Here is a 12680-nt window from a genome sequence, read left to right as displayed (position 1 = left end):
GGAATTCTGTGCTGAAACTTTGTCTTTTGCACCTGAGTTGGGCTTACCATCATCCGTTCCAGAGTCTGGGCCGACTATCTTCACCGAGTTCTCACTCGTTATTGTTTGTAGGAAATGCCAGTCCATATTCATTTTCCTAATCCACTCCCGTCCTAGTAGTGGAGGACCTCCTTCAGATATCACATATAAGTCCATTATTTGACTGTCTTCGCCCTTGTGGACCACTGCAACCTCTATTTTCCCGATGGGGTACACTCTTTGCCCCGTGTATGTTTTCAATATAATCCCCGTATCCTGTAGGGGAATATGCTGGAATAACTTTCCGTAATCTTTCTTATTTATGACCGTCAATGCCGATCCAGTGTCCAATTCCAGTTTTACTTGGACTCCTTCTATCTGAAGAGTGACCCAAATTGTCTGGAGGTCTGCACCCTTACCAGCGTTGAGTACTCTTAAGCTAGCCAGTTCATTACAGCTTAAGCTAGCCAGTTCATTACTGCTAGCGTCTGAATCGGACTCCTGTTCGGTCACCTTGTGTACCTTTGCGTATTTTCCTTGCGGTGACTTCTTGTTGCTGGTCTTCTTCCCTGACCTGCATACTCTAGCTATATGTCCAAGCCTACCACAAGTTCTACATTCTTGGTTTTTAAACCAACACTGGTTCTGATCATGCGTTGTCTTTCCACAACGATAACATTTGCCAGAACTCACACCCAATTTGTGTGCACTGAGCTCCGGTGACCGTAGCTGCATTACTGCCGTGCCTCTCGCTGCGGCTTCGTGTGCTGCTGCCATAGTGACCACCTTCTCAAGCGTCAGCTCATTCTCCTCGAGCAGTCGCTTTTGTGTATCCTGTTTAAATAAACCACACACAAATTTGTCTCGTAGTGCATCTGTCAATCCCGTTCCAAACTGGCAATATTTCGCTAATTTACGCAATTCCAGCAAATATTCAGCATTGCTTTCATGCTGTAGCTGCCTTCTGTCGTAAAATTTAAATCGTTCCGCTAGCATCAGCGGCGTGGGGTTTAGATGATCTTTCAGGACAGTAACAATCTCATCGAACGTCTTATCCGCCGGTTCATCTGGTGATAACAGGTGTTTCAATTGCCCGTACGTCTTCGCACCCATTAAATTTAATAATGTTAGAGCTTTATCTTGGTCACGAATTTTATTGGCCTTACAATAATTTTTTACTCTTTCAACATATATGGCCCAATCTTCGAGGTCACTATCAAAGGTGCTAATATTCCCGTGTTTAGGCATTGTAGATTTGCAATTTCTCAGATTTTATTTTCTTTACTTGTTATCAAAGATGGCGGCTTCCCGCTCTTGCCGTCGTCCTCCGCCCACAAAATGGCGGTTTTCCCGCGCTTGGCGGTCTTCACCCGTCCCCCGACGCCGTCTCCCTTCAGCCCTCGAGTGCGGCCCTTATCTTCGCCGCGATCGATAGCCCGCGCTGTGCACCGCGACTCTCGCACCTTGAGCTTCTGCAGCCGCCGCGCCTTTCAGTCCGAGTGCGGCTCTTATCTTTGGTCCCGATCGCTGGCCCGGCTGCGCCCCTCACTTCAAAGCGGCCCGGCCCTTATCTGCCGATCGCTATCGCCCTACCTCTCTCTCTTCCCCAGTCCTGTCTTTACTCCGGTTCACAAGCTGATGGAGGCTTCAGGGTCCTAATGCCTGTCACTTCCAGTCGCTGGAAGCTGTCAGGATTTCTGCTGCCCTTCAGTTTTGAGTGGGGTGTTGAGGATTGAAACCTCTCTTCAACGTCCTGTCTTTGGATGAAGCCGCTGTGGAATAACTGCCGCAGGGTTCGAACCGACTCGTCGCCAGTGTTAAGTATGTGTATTGTATTGAACAATTAACACAAAGACTTAAACGTATAACTCAAACAGGTCTTTACTGGTTGGAGGTAGGGACTATACATAGGTCTTTACTTCATGCCCACAGGCGGGAACTGAGGGGGATCAGTACCCACAGTACTATTTATACCCCTATGGCCAGGAGTGGTACTGCGTATCACTACGCCCAACAAGTAGTGCAGTCCTGTCCATAGGTTCAAAGTAGCACACATATTACATACACAACAGGAACTGCATTCTCTTCTATTTTTATCGAGGCGGTTACGCCTTTAAGCGTGCCCAGTTCTTGTTGAAATACCTCTTTGGCGTTAGCTAAGATTGTTGACAATCGTCCAGGAGTGACGTCTTCATCTTTTTTACCGTCCACCGTCATTGCATGAATGGAGTGCCAATCTAAGTTTATCTTCCTGATCCATTCCCGTCCCAATAATGGTGGTCCACCATTTGGCAGTATGTAGAGATACAATTTCCGTATTTTCTTGCCGTTGTATTCGACAGGCACCCTTATTTTTCCTCTGGGGTATACTTCTTGCCCCGTATACGTCGTCAAGACGATCGATGTCTCTCTCAAGGGTATGTGTGAAAATAGCCGCTCGTAGTCTCGTCGATTTATGACGGTTAGTGCTGATCCTGTATCCAATTCCATTTTAACTTGGGACCCTGCTATCGTGAGGGTGACCCAAATGGTTCGGTGAACCTCTTTTGTGATTACATTGTGAAATTTGAGACAGCTTAGTCTCCTGTTTCCGGATTCACTATCGCTCATCTGGTCTTCGGAACTACTGTCCGTCATCTTTTGTACTTTCTTGTACGGTTCCTTAGTAGCCTTTTTGTTGTCGCTGGTCTTCTTCCCAGACCTGCAAACTCGTGCAATGTGTCCCATCTTCCCGCATTGCCTGCATATTTTGTCTTTGGACCAGCAGTCCTTCTGGTCATGGTTAGTTCTGCCGCAGCGATAACATTTTGCAAATCCCCGTGTTATTTCGTGGGTGCCATATTCCTGTGGCTTTTGTTGAATTTCTGCAGCTCCCCTGGCTGCTGCTTCATACGATACTGCCACGCTGAAAGCCTTATCTAGCGTCAGGTCTTTCTCTGAGAGTAACTTCTTCTGTGTTCCTTCACTCAGGAGTCCACAGACAAATTTGTCCCGTAGGGTATCTGCCAGTCCTGCTCCAAACTGGCAGTGCTTTGATAGCTTGCGTAGTTCCGTAAGGTACTCAGCATTGCTCTCATCTTTATGCTGAGTTCTCCTGTGGAATTTAAATCTTTCTGCTATCAACAGCGGTGCAGGGTTTAGGTGTTCCTGTAGGACAGCAACAATTTTGTTAAAACTCTTCGCCTTTGGTTTGGCTGGAGTAATCAGGTCCCGCAATAGGCCGTACGTTCTAGCGCCCATTAAGTTTAGCAATATCGATGCCTTTTTCTCCTCCGCTATTTCGTTTGCCTCAAAATATACCTCGACTCTTTCCACATACGTGGTCCAGTCCTCTATTGTATTATCAAAAGCAGTGATACAGCCAGTCTTCGGCATCTTGCAAATCTAAAATGGCACCTCCCGCGCTTTGCCTTCTTCCCCGGTTTAACAAAATGGCGCCTCCCGCGCTTTGCCTTCTTCCCCGCTGATTAAGATGGCGCCTCCCGCGCTTTGCCTTCTTCCCCGCTTTTGTTAGCGGGGAATTAAATTCCACAGGAGACATTGCACGAGTTTGCAGGTCTGGGAAGAAGACCAGCGACAACAAAAAGGCTACTAAGGAACCGTACAAGAAAGTACAAAAGATGACGGACAGTAGTTCCGAAGACCAGATGAGCGATAGTGAATCCGGAAACAGGAGACTAAGCTGTCTCAAATTTCACAATGTAATCACAAAAGAGGTTCACCGAACCATTTGGGTCACCCTCACGATAGCAGGGTCCCAAGTTAAAATGGAATTGGATACAGGATCAGCACTAACCGTCATGAATCGACGAGACTACGAGCGGCTATTTTCACACATACCCTTGAGAGAGACATCGATCGTCTTGACGACGTATACGGGGCAAGAAGTATACCCCAGAGGAAAAATAAGGGTGCCTGTCGAATACAACGGCAAGAAAATACGGAAATTGTATCTCTACATACTGCCAAATGGTGGACCACCATTATTGGGACGGGAATGGATCAGGAAGATAAACTTAGATTGGCACTCCATTCATGCAATGACGGTGGACGGTAAAAAAGATGAAGACGTCACTCCTGGACGATTGTCAACAATCTTAGCTAACGCCAAAGAGGTATTTCAACAAGAACTGGGCACGCTTAAAGGCGTAACCGCCTCGATAAAAATAGAAGAGAATGCAGTTCCCAAGTTTTTCAAAGCGAGACCGGTACCATATGCAATTCGCCCAGCCGTCGAGGCAGAGCTGGAGAATCTGGAGAAGGCGGGCGTGTTGTCTAAGGTCGACTGGAGCGAGTGGGCGACACCCATCGTTCCTGTCATGAAGAAAACGTTAAGCAATAAGTCCGGGGAGCCAAGGAAGATTCGCATCTGTGGGGATTTCAAGGTGACGGTGAACCCAGTCCTTCACACAGTACAATATCCTCTTCGAAGGATAGAAGACATCTTCGCCTCACTGTCTGGAGGGAAGCGTTTTACAAAAATTGACCTAGCACAAGCATATTTGCAGATGGGGTTGAAGAGTCCTCTAGGAAGTGTAAAGTCTGTGGGTTGTATAGCGAAGTAATACACAGACTACAAGAGTAACTTAAACAGGACTTTACTATTCGAAGGTCAGGGCGAATCTGCCCAATAAATCCTGACACAGCACTTATATACTGGTGTGGTCACCGTCGGTATTACAGTATACAGCAGCCAAGATAAAGTAGTGCCACACCTAAAATAGTTCTCTTAAAGGTGAACGGTTACATACGATAGTTCTCTTAAAGGTAGAACAGTTACATACACTACAATCCTCCCTTTTTAGCTTACAACATACTTATTCCCCATTAACCATATCATTAGAACATATATACAAATTATGTAAAACAGTTCACAGGTTCAGTCTCTCTGGAGGTCTCCTGACTCTGTCCGGATAACGCCTCGGTGGTGTAGTAGTTTTCGGCGGGGTAGTAGGTTCTTCCGGCAAGGCCGATTCAGCTTGAAGGACAGTGTCGGGATCATCTGATTCCAGTATTACCAGATCGGAGGTAGGTGCTCTGGGTATCTCTGTTTCTACATTAGCCGTGTAAGGTTGTGGAGTAGGTTGGCTCTTTGTGGATGACCCTATGATCTGGTCAACATGGCGCCTTATTATGCTGTCACCAATGTCCACTGTATACAGCAGTGGCCCTAGCCTTTTTACAATAGTTCCCGGCTGCCATTTCTCGGTACGGTAGTCCCGGGCCAAAACTTGTTGACCTGTCTGAAAAGATCTAGTTGGCCTTTCATTCATGCCCTGGAATTGCCGGTTCTCTACGTCCCTTCTGACGTTTGGCTTAATCAAATCCAGCCGGCATCTTAGTCTTCTATTGAAAAACATCATGGCGGGAGTTTGATTTGTGACCGCATGTGTTGCATTCCTGTACGCCAACAAGAAGCTATCTACCTTATGTTGTAAGTTGATGTTCTCATTACCCATGGCCTTTATGGCCTTCTTGAAGGTCTGGACAAACCTTTCAGCTAAGCCATTGGTGGCAGGATGGTATGGGGCTGACGTGTGGTGCTTGACCCCATTGCTTTTTAAGAACTTCCTGAATTCTTCGGACACAAATTGTGGTCCATTAGCAGAACAGACCTGTTCCGGCAGCCCATTCCTGGCAAACATGGTCCTTAATACTGTGATGGTTTTTTCCGTGGTGGTGGAGGACATCTTTATTACCTCCGGCCACTTGGAGTGTGCATCCACCGCTATTAGAAACATTGAGTCCATAAATGGACCAGCAAAGTCGATGTGTACCCTTTGCCAAGGAGATGAGGGCCACTCCCATGGATGCAGAGGAGCTTGTGGTGGCGCGTTTTGGACCTTCTGGCATCCTAGACAACTCTTGGTTATTTCCTCAATGTCTCCATCAATACCTGGCCACCACACAAACGCTCTCGCTAGGTTCTTCATTTTCACTCCACCCAGATGCCCCTCGTGAAGTTCCTTTAGCACCTTATGCTGAAGTTTGGGTGGGATCACCACTCTCGATCCACACATCAAGGTTCCTCGGCACACTGACAGCTGTTCTTTCCGTTGCGAAAATGCTGGCAGTGTTGGTTCGCCATGTGCTGGCCATCCCTCCACTGTTAGATCGTAGACCCGTGAGAGAGTCGGGTCATTTCTTGTTTCATTCTCGATCATCAGAATATGAATGAAAGGCCGACCAGGAATTTTAAGATAGGTCAACCAGTTTTGGCCCGGGACTACCGCACTGAGAAATGGCAGCCAGGAACGATTTGTACACGACAAGGACCTCTCATGTATACCGTGGACGTTGGGGAGAGCATTGTAAGATGCCATGCTGACCAGATTCTAGAGTCACTGGAAAACGTCAACTCCACACCATGATCTGATACACCTGGTAATGAAATCGACGTTCCAATTGCAGCTACCGCAGAACCGGTAATATTGGAAGCAGATGAACCAAACGACGACATTGATCCCAACTCAACATTGCCAGAAGAACCTGATACCCCAAAGAGGCATTATCCAGACAGAATCAGGAAGCCTCCTCAAAGACTGAACTTATAATTGCTTAAACTTAACCAATGTATCTAGCAACCGTAATTGTGATTGTAATTAGTTATCATTTAGTTGTTAAATGAATGTTATGTACTGTTCATCTAAAAGGGGAGGAATTGTTGTGTATGTACCTTTAAGAGAATAACTGGTCTCAGACTGCAGTACCGGCAGTGACCACCCCTGTATAAAAGGCGCTAGTGAGCCTCTGTTGTTTTCAGTTTCACTATTGACTTCCATCAGTAAAGACGTGTTTTGTTCAACTCCTGCTGTCTGTGTCTCAATCATTCACGGACGTAATACTCATGTTGGAGATGGACTCCTCCATTCTCTGTACAGTCGCACACATCGCGGCTGCAAAAGCTGCCAGAGCCTCGCGCATTTGCTGCTGCTCCAAGAAAACCACCCTCTTTCTCCATGGCCCCTGAGGTTCAGCATCTGCATGCAGCTGAGCAGAGCTCAGAGCATCCTGCGCCCTCCGGCGTGGAGTCTGCACTGCTGTCCCGGTCTCTACCATCTGCTCTTGCTGACTTGTGATCTGTGAGACACCAGGTGACAACACTACTCTATGTCTCGCTGGACCCACCGAGGTGCTCGTATCTGCGCTGGTGCTGGGTGCGCATGGGTCTGGTGACGGTGCACCCTCAGAGAGTGGAGCTTCCTCTGAGGAGCCGTCTTCTTCCTCCGGCTGGACAGTGGGGGGGAGGGGCACTTGCTGGACCTGTGGGAGATTAAAGACATGAATTAGAAGTCTTATGATAAGAATGTGTAACATTACCATTATGCACATGATGACATTTCACTAGCTGCTGACATCAAGACACCATGAGTGACTGTTGTATGCCATGTGGCTGTATGATATTTAATTCTGTCACCAGTTTGCTGGGAGGTCCCTCTCTCTCCATCTCCCACCGCCAGCAGCTCTGCAACTCCAGTGATTTGCAGTGCCTCCTCCTCTGCTGGAGTCAAGTTGTTGTACATTGGAGGGCCACCTCCAGTTCGTTGCCTCGCCCTATTGTTCTGGACTCTCTTCTGCAAGGAGGGAAAGTGAAGAACTTTGAGTGAGATTGATGGAATGAGTGTAAGGAATGGATGGGCTACATCTGTAGAGAGTGACTATGAGAGAGTGGCATTGATAATTCGGATTCTTTTACCCTCAGTCTGGTCCAGCAATCATTGAGTCGAATACAGCTGGAGAGTTCAACAGATTTATTATCCGCGGAGTCTTACTCTGGTATATCGGCACCGACTCCTGCAAGAGTCTGACAAGTCCAACAGAGTAAGCAATTTGACATACAGCGTGCTACATATTTATACATGCATTGCGAAAGCATTAACACAGCATACATTCTGCGCCAATCATGAGCTGTACACATATACTTTTAACTTGATTTCCTTGTCTGGCAGTTCGAGCTGGGCAAGCTGCATTTTGTGATTGAGTTACAGCTAAGTAAAGATCCCGTGATGCGGTTAAGATTACTTACTGTCTGTACAATTTTTTTGCACGCCGCCCTACATTGTTCCTTATCAGCATGGTGCAACATCGTGGGCACCAGCCATTTTAGCAACTAAAGGTCAGGTTAGCTTTTTACTTCTTTGCTGCCTTTACAGTTTCTCGTTTCTTCTTCATTGACCTTTGTATTCTCATTCCCTCCTTTTATCATTCTATGATAACCAACCGTTATGGGACCCAGTGGTTCTGTCTTGACAGGACAGCATATTCAGTTACGTCTAACCTATTCAGTCGATCAAATTCTTCATCATCATCGTACTTTACTTCATCTTCCACTTCCTTCATTTCACATTCATTGTCGGGGTTTCTTCAGGGAAAGTGTGTTGGAGATCTCGTTTACGTCTTTTTGTGAGGGCACCTTCTAACCTAAAATAGTCGAAGCTGCTCATAGGGGGCAGCCCATTTCTCTTCCTTTCCTGATTGAACTTTAGATAACGATTTTGTCTTTTGGTATCTGTAGTTCTACGGCATGGCCCTGCAGTAACAGACTTGGTCACCTGGCGTCGACAAACATAATCAAATTTACACTCAGTCCAATAGCATGGCAATGTCCCTCTGTGATTGTTTCTCAGCACTAGCAAGCGGTGGGGCTGTCTAAAAAGCCCAATGTAGGTGTCCAAGTTGATCATGTTCCATTTCCCGAACCCTCTTGGGTTATCATCATTGCACAGAAGCACGTCTCCTTGGCATAGATGGTGTACCCGCTTGGGTTGGTCCCGCCGGCATGTTCTCCTTCTGGGCTGTTGAGTTATTCCAGGAGTGAGCAGGACACCGATGGAGAGGATCCACAGTGGCGTCTGCATGGCCGGTCGGCACGGCACGTCTGTTTAAGGAGAGATTTCTTGGAAGAAAGAGAGAGGTTAGTATTCTTTAAGTTTTAGGCATAACATTACTGACAATTTTACAGTGGTGGAGGTGAACCCTGTATTGATTTCTTTTTGGGTTCAATAACAACTCATTCATGAAAAAGATTGTTGTTTAATCTAAAGTATATTCAACTCTTTTTAACAGCCTTTACAGAACACACCATGCTGTGATGCATCTAGAAACAAACTGAAAGTAAAACTGCCAGCCTGCTTGTCTGGTCACATGACCTCTGCTGCTCAGGCACAAGCAATCAAAAACACAGACAAATATGCTGTAAGGCATAAGTAATCAAACACAGACAAATATCATCACTATTTGCTGATATCATTACAAACCCAAGCACTCTTTCCCTCTACTTTGGCAGCAGCTGGGGTGGTGAGTAGGACTTGATAGGGTCCTTCCCAACGAGGTTCCAATCCTTTTCTTGTCCAATTCTTGATCAATACATAAGCTCCGGGCTCGATTTTGGACGGACTGGCTATAGGAGGGAGGTCGACGTAGGCAGCGCGTACCCGGGACTGCAGACTTCTCAATGCCCTGGTTAATGACAAAATATAGTTAGTCATTTCTGCCGTCATGTGGTGAAAGTGGACAGTCTTTGGGACTTCCTGGTTCCACGGGGTTTTGAGAGGTCTGCCATATATGATTTCAGCAGGGCTCAACCTTGCTGCACCAGCCGGGGTAGTACGTATTTGGAACAAGGCCACGGGGAGTAGTTTGAGCCAGGTAGTTCCCGTCTCGGCCTGTAATTTGGCAAGTTTATTTTTCAAGGTCTGATTAGCACGTTCGACCAGTCCGGCGGCCTGTGGCCTGTAGGCACAATGTAGCTGCTGTTGGATGCCCATCTGGGTGCAGAATTCCTTGTTTACCTGACCCACGAAGTGAGGGCCGTTGTCTGAACTTAATCGGTTTGGAATTCCGTACCTGGGAATAATTTCTCTCATTAAAACTTTTACAACAGTGGAGGCTTTGTTATCCGTAGTCGGGTAGGCCTCAATCCATTTACTAAATACATCAACAATAACCAGTACATATTTATAACACTGACACCTTTCCAACTCAATGTAGTCCATCTGGAGGGCCTCAAAAGGACCCGTGGGTAACGGCGTCTTACCCATTTCACAAGGTATGCCTTTTCCCGGGTTATGCTGCTGACAAATGAGGCAGCGACTGCTAATACCTTGAGCCAGAGATTGTAATCTAGGATGCCACCATGTAGCTAATAACATGTCACTAGTTGCTCTGGCACCACAATGAGTTGCAAAGTGTATACATTCAATAACCCATAATGCTAGCTCATCTGACATACAAGTTTGCTCGGCAGGGGTGACCCATAGTTTAGACACACAATCATATGTACAACCGAGCTGCTTCCACAGTCCCTTATCACAGTCAGGAGCGTCCTCCTGTAACTTAATGACGTCTTGGATGGTTGGCATTGGCTTTTCTGAGGGAGACTTGCTTTTATTTGAGCTTTTAGTCTGGCTCATCATTCTAGGCACAACCACTCGTTGTTCCTGGGACGCTTCCTTAGCTTCCTGGTCAGCGCATCTATTCCCTATATCTACTGGGGTTTGTCCTGCTGTGTGTGCGGAGCACTTTATCACGGAGATCTGTTTTGGTAGCATGAGGGCTTGTAGCAAGTCAGATACTAATTTCTGATGGGATATCTGTGTTCCTGCAGAGGTTAGGAACCCTCTGTTTTTCCATAATTGTCCGAAATCATGAACCACTCCGAAGGCATATCTCGAGTCTGTATAAACGTTAACCTTTAAGTCCTTTCCTAAGATACAAGCTCGTATTAATGCGAACAGTTCTGCTTGTTGGGCGGAATACGGAAACTCAAAGGCGGCAGACTCCAAAGTTTTACCGTCCTGATCTACGATTGCATATCCAGAAAGTCTTTTCCCAAGGGGACTGACGGACGCACTTCCATTTACATACATGGTTGTGTCAGGACTCTGCATTGGGGCATCAGATAGATCATCCCTGATGGAGGTATCTTCCTTGATTAAAAATAGACAATCATGTCCTGGGTCCGTTTGTTCGAGGGGTGGTTCTGTGAGAAAACATGCTGGGTTGATAGTAGTACAATGCTTAAATTGCAGTTTAGGATTATTCAACAGGTATATCTCGTACTTATTTTGTCGGGCCATAGTGAGGTGCTGAGTTTGTAATTGGCCTAATAGTGCAGTTACCGAGTGCGAACTGTATACTGTAATATCTTGTTGCAAAGTTAGATTGGCAGCCGACTGTAGGCTATTATAGATGGCGGTCAGAATCTGGGTGCATACGGGATGCCCTAGCGCTACCGGATCTAACTTCGAGGAGTAGTAAGCCTGTCCCCATGCTTGTCCCCATGTTTTTGAGTTTGGACAGCAGTCGAACAATCAGTGAGGATAGTGCAGTATAGCTGGAAGGGCCTGTCATACAGGGGTCTCCCCAACGCTGGTGCTTGTGACAATGCTTCCTTTAGGTTTTCAAATGCTCTCAGGGTGACAGGATCTAGCTGAAACTCGCCCTCCATATTGGTGTATGGTGTCAGTCGTTTGGTTTCCAGAGCGATGTTGGGTATCCATTGTCTACAGTAGTTTACCATCCCCATCCATTGCCTCACTTGTTTCGCATTACGGGGTACGGGGAACTGACAGATTGGCTCAATCCTGCTTCTCTCTAGACTCCGCTCGGTTGCTGAGAGCATGAAGCCGAGGAACTTAACTTTCTGTTGAGCCACTAGTACCTTTGATTGAGATACTACGTACCCTAGTGAGGATAGGTGATTAAGCAACTGGGCAGTGTCTTCCCGGTTACTTTGTTCGTCAGGGCTAGCTATTAGCAAATCGTCCACGTATTGGACCAGAGCGGAACCATGTTTTAAGGTCAAAGTCTGCAACTGTCCTTGTAGGCACCTAGAGAATAATGTTGGAGAGTTTACAAAACCTTGCGGCAGTCGGGTCCACGTATACTGTTGTCCACTATAAGTAAAGGCAAAGAGGTACTGGCTTGCCGGTTCCAGTGGCAAGGCAAAGAAGGCGTGTTGGAGATCGACTACTGCAAAGATTTTCGCTTGTGCAGGGACCTGGGCCAGAATGTGAGCTGGATTAGGTACCAGTGCATGAAGTGGTTGTACAATAGCATTGATAGATCGTAAGTCCTGTACTAGTCTGTACTGGTTTGGCTTTCCTGGTTTTGGAACTGCAAGTATGGGCGTGTTGCACGGGGACTGGCATTTAATCAGGATTCCTTGTTTCAGTAGTCCCATGATCAGTTTATCAATGCTTGGTATCGCTTGTTGTTTCAGCGGATACTGTCGTATGGAGGGTAGTACAACATTTTCCTGTAGGGCGATTTGGATGGGAGTTATTTTAACGCATCCTACCTGTGTGGGGTCTTCTGCCCACACTCGCGGATTGACATATTCCGGTACCTCATTCCCAACGTGGTGGTGCAACTGTGTCAAGGCTACCTTTGGTTCTTGGTAGAACAGGATAGCTCGACCGCCTGACAGGGCCTGCTCCTGCCGGTCATCTGGGTTAGCTTGTTCAACTGCTTGTTTTACCATGGGTCCCAGATCTTTCGCATGGTAGGGGAAGTTCACTTCCCGGGTGATGTGTGGGGCTACAGTTAGGGGTTGCTTCCACAATTCCGAGGGAACCTCAACATATTCTGCTTTCCCCTCCGGTCCCGTAACTATGGCTCGGAGAACAACATCCCACTCAGTCCCTCCATAAGCTTGGTAA

Source organism: Somniosus microcephalus, chromosome 13, assembly GCF_052327205.1.
Source record: "Somniosus microcephalus isolate GS21.2 chromosome 13, FLI_Smic_1.0, whole genome shotgun sequence".
Lineage (NCBI taxonomy): Eukaryota > Metazoa > Chordata > Chondrichthyes > Squaliformes > Somniosidae > Somniosus > Somniosus microcephalus.
Note: the sequence above shows the minus strand (reverse complement) of the source record.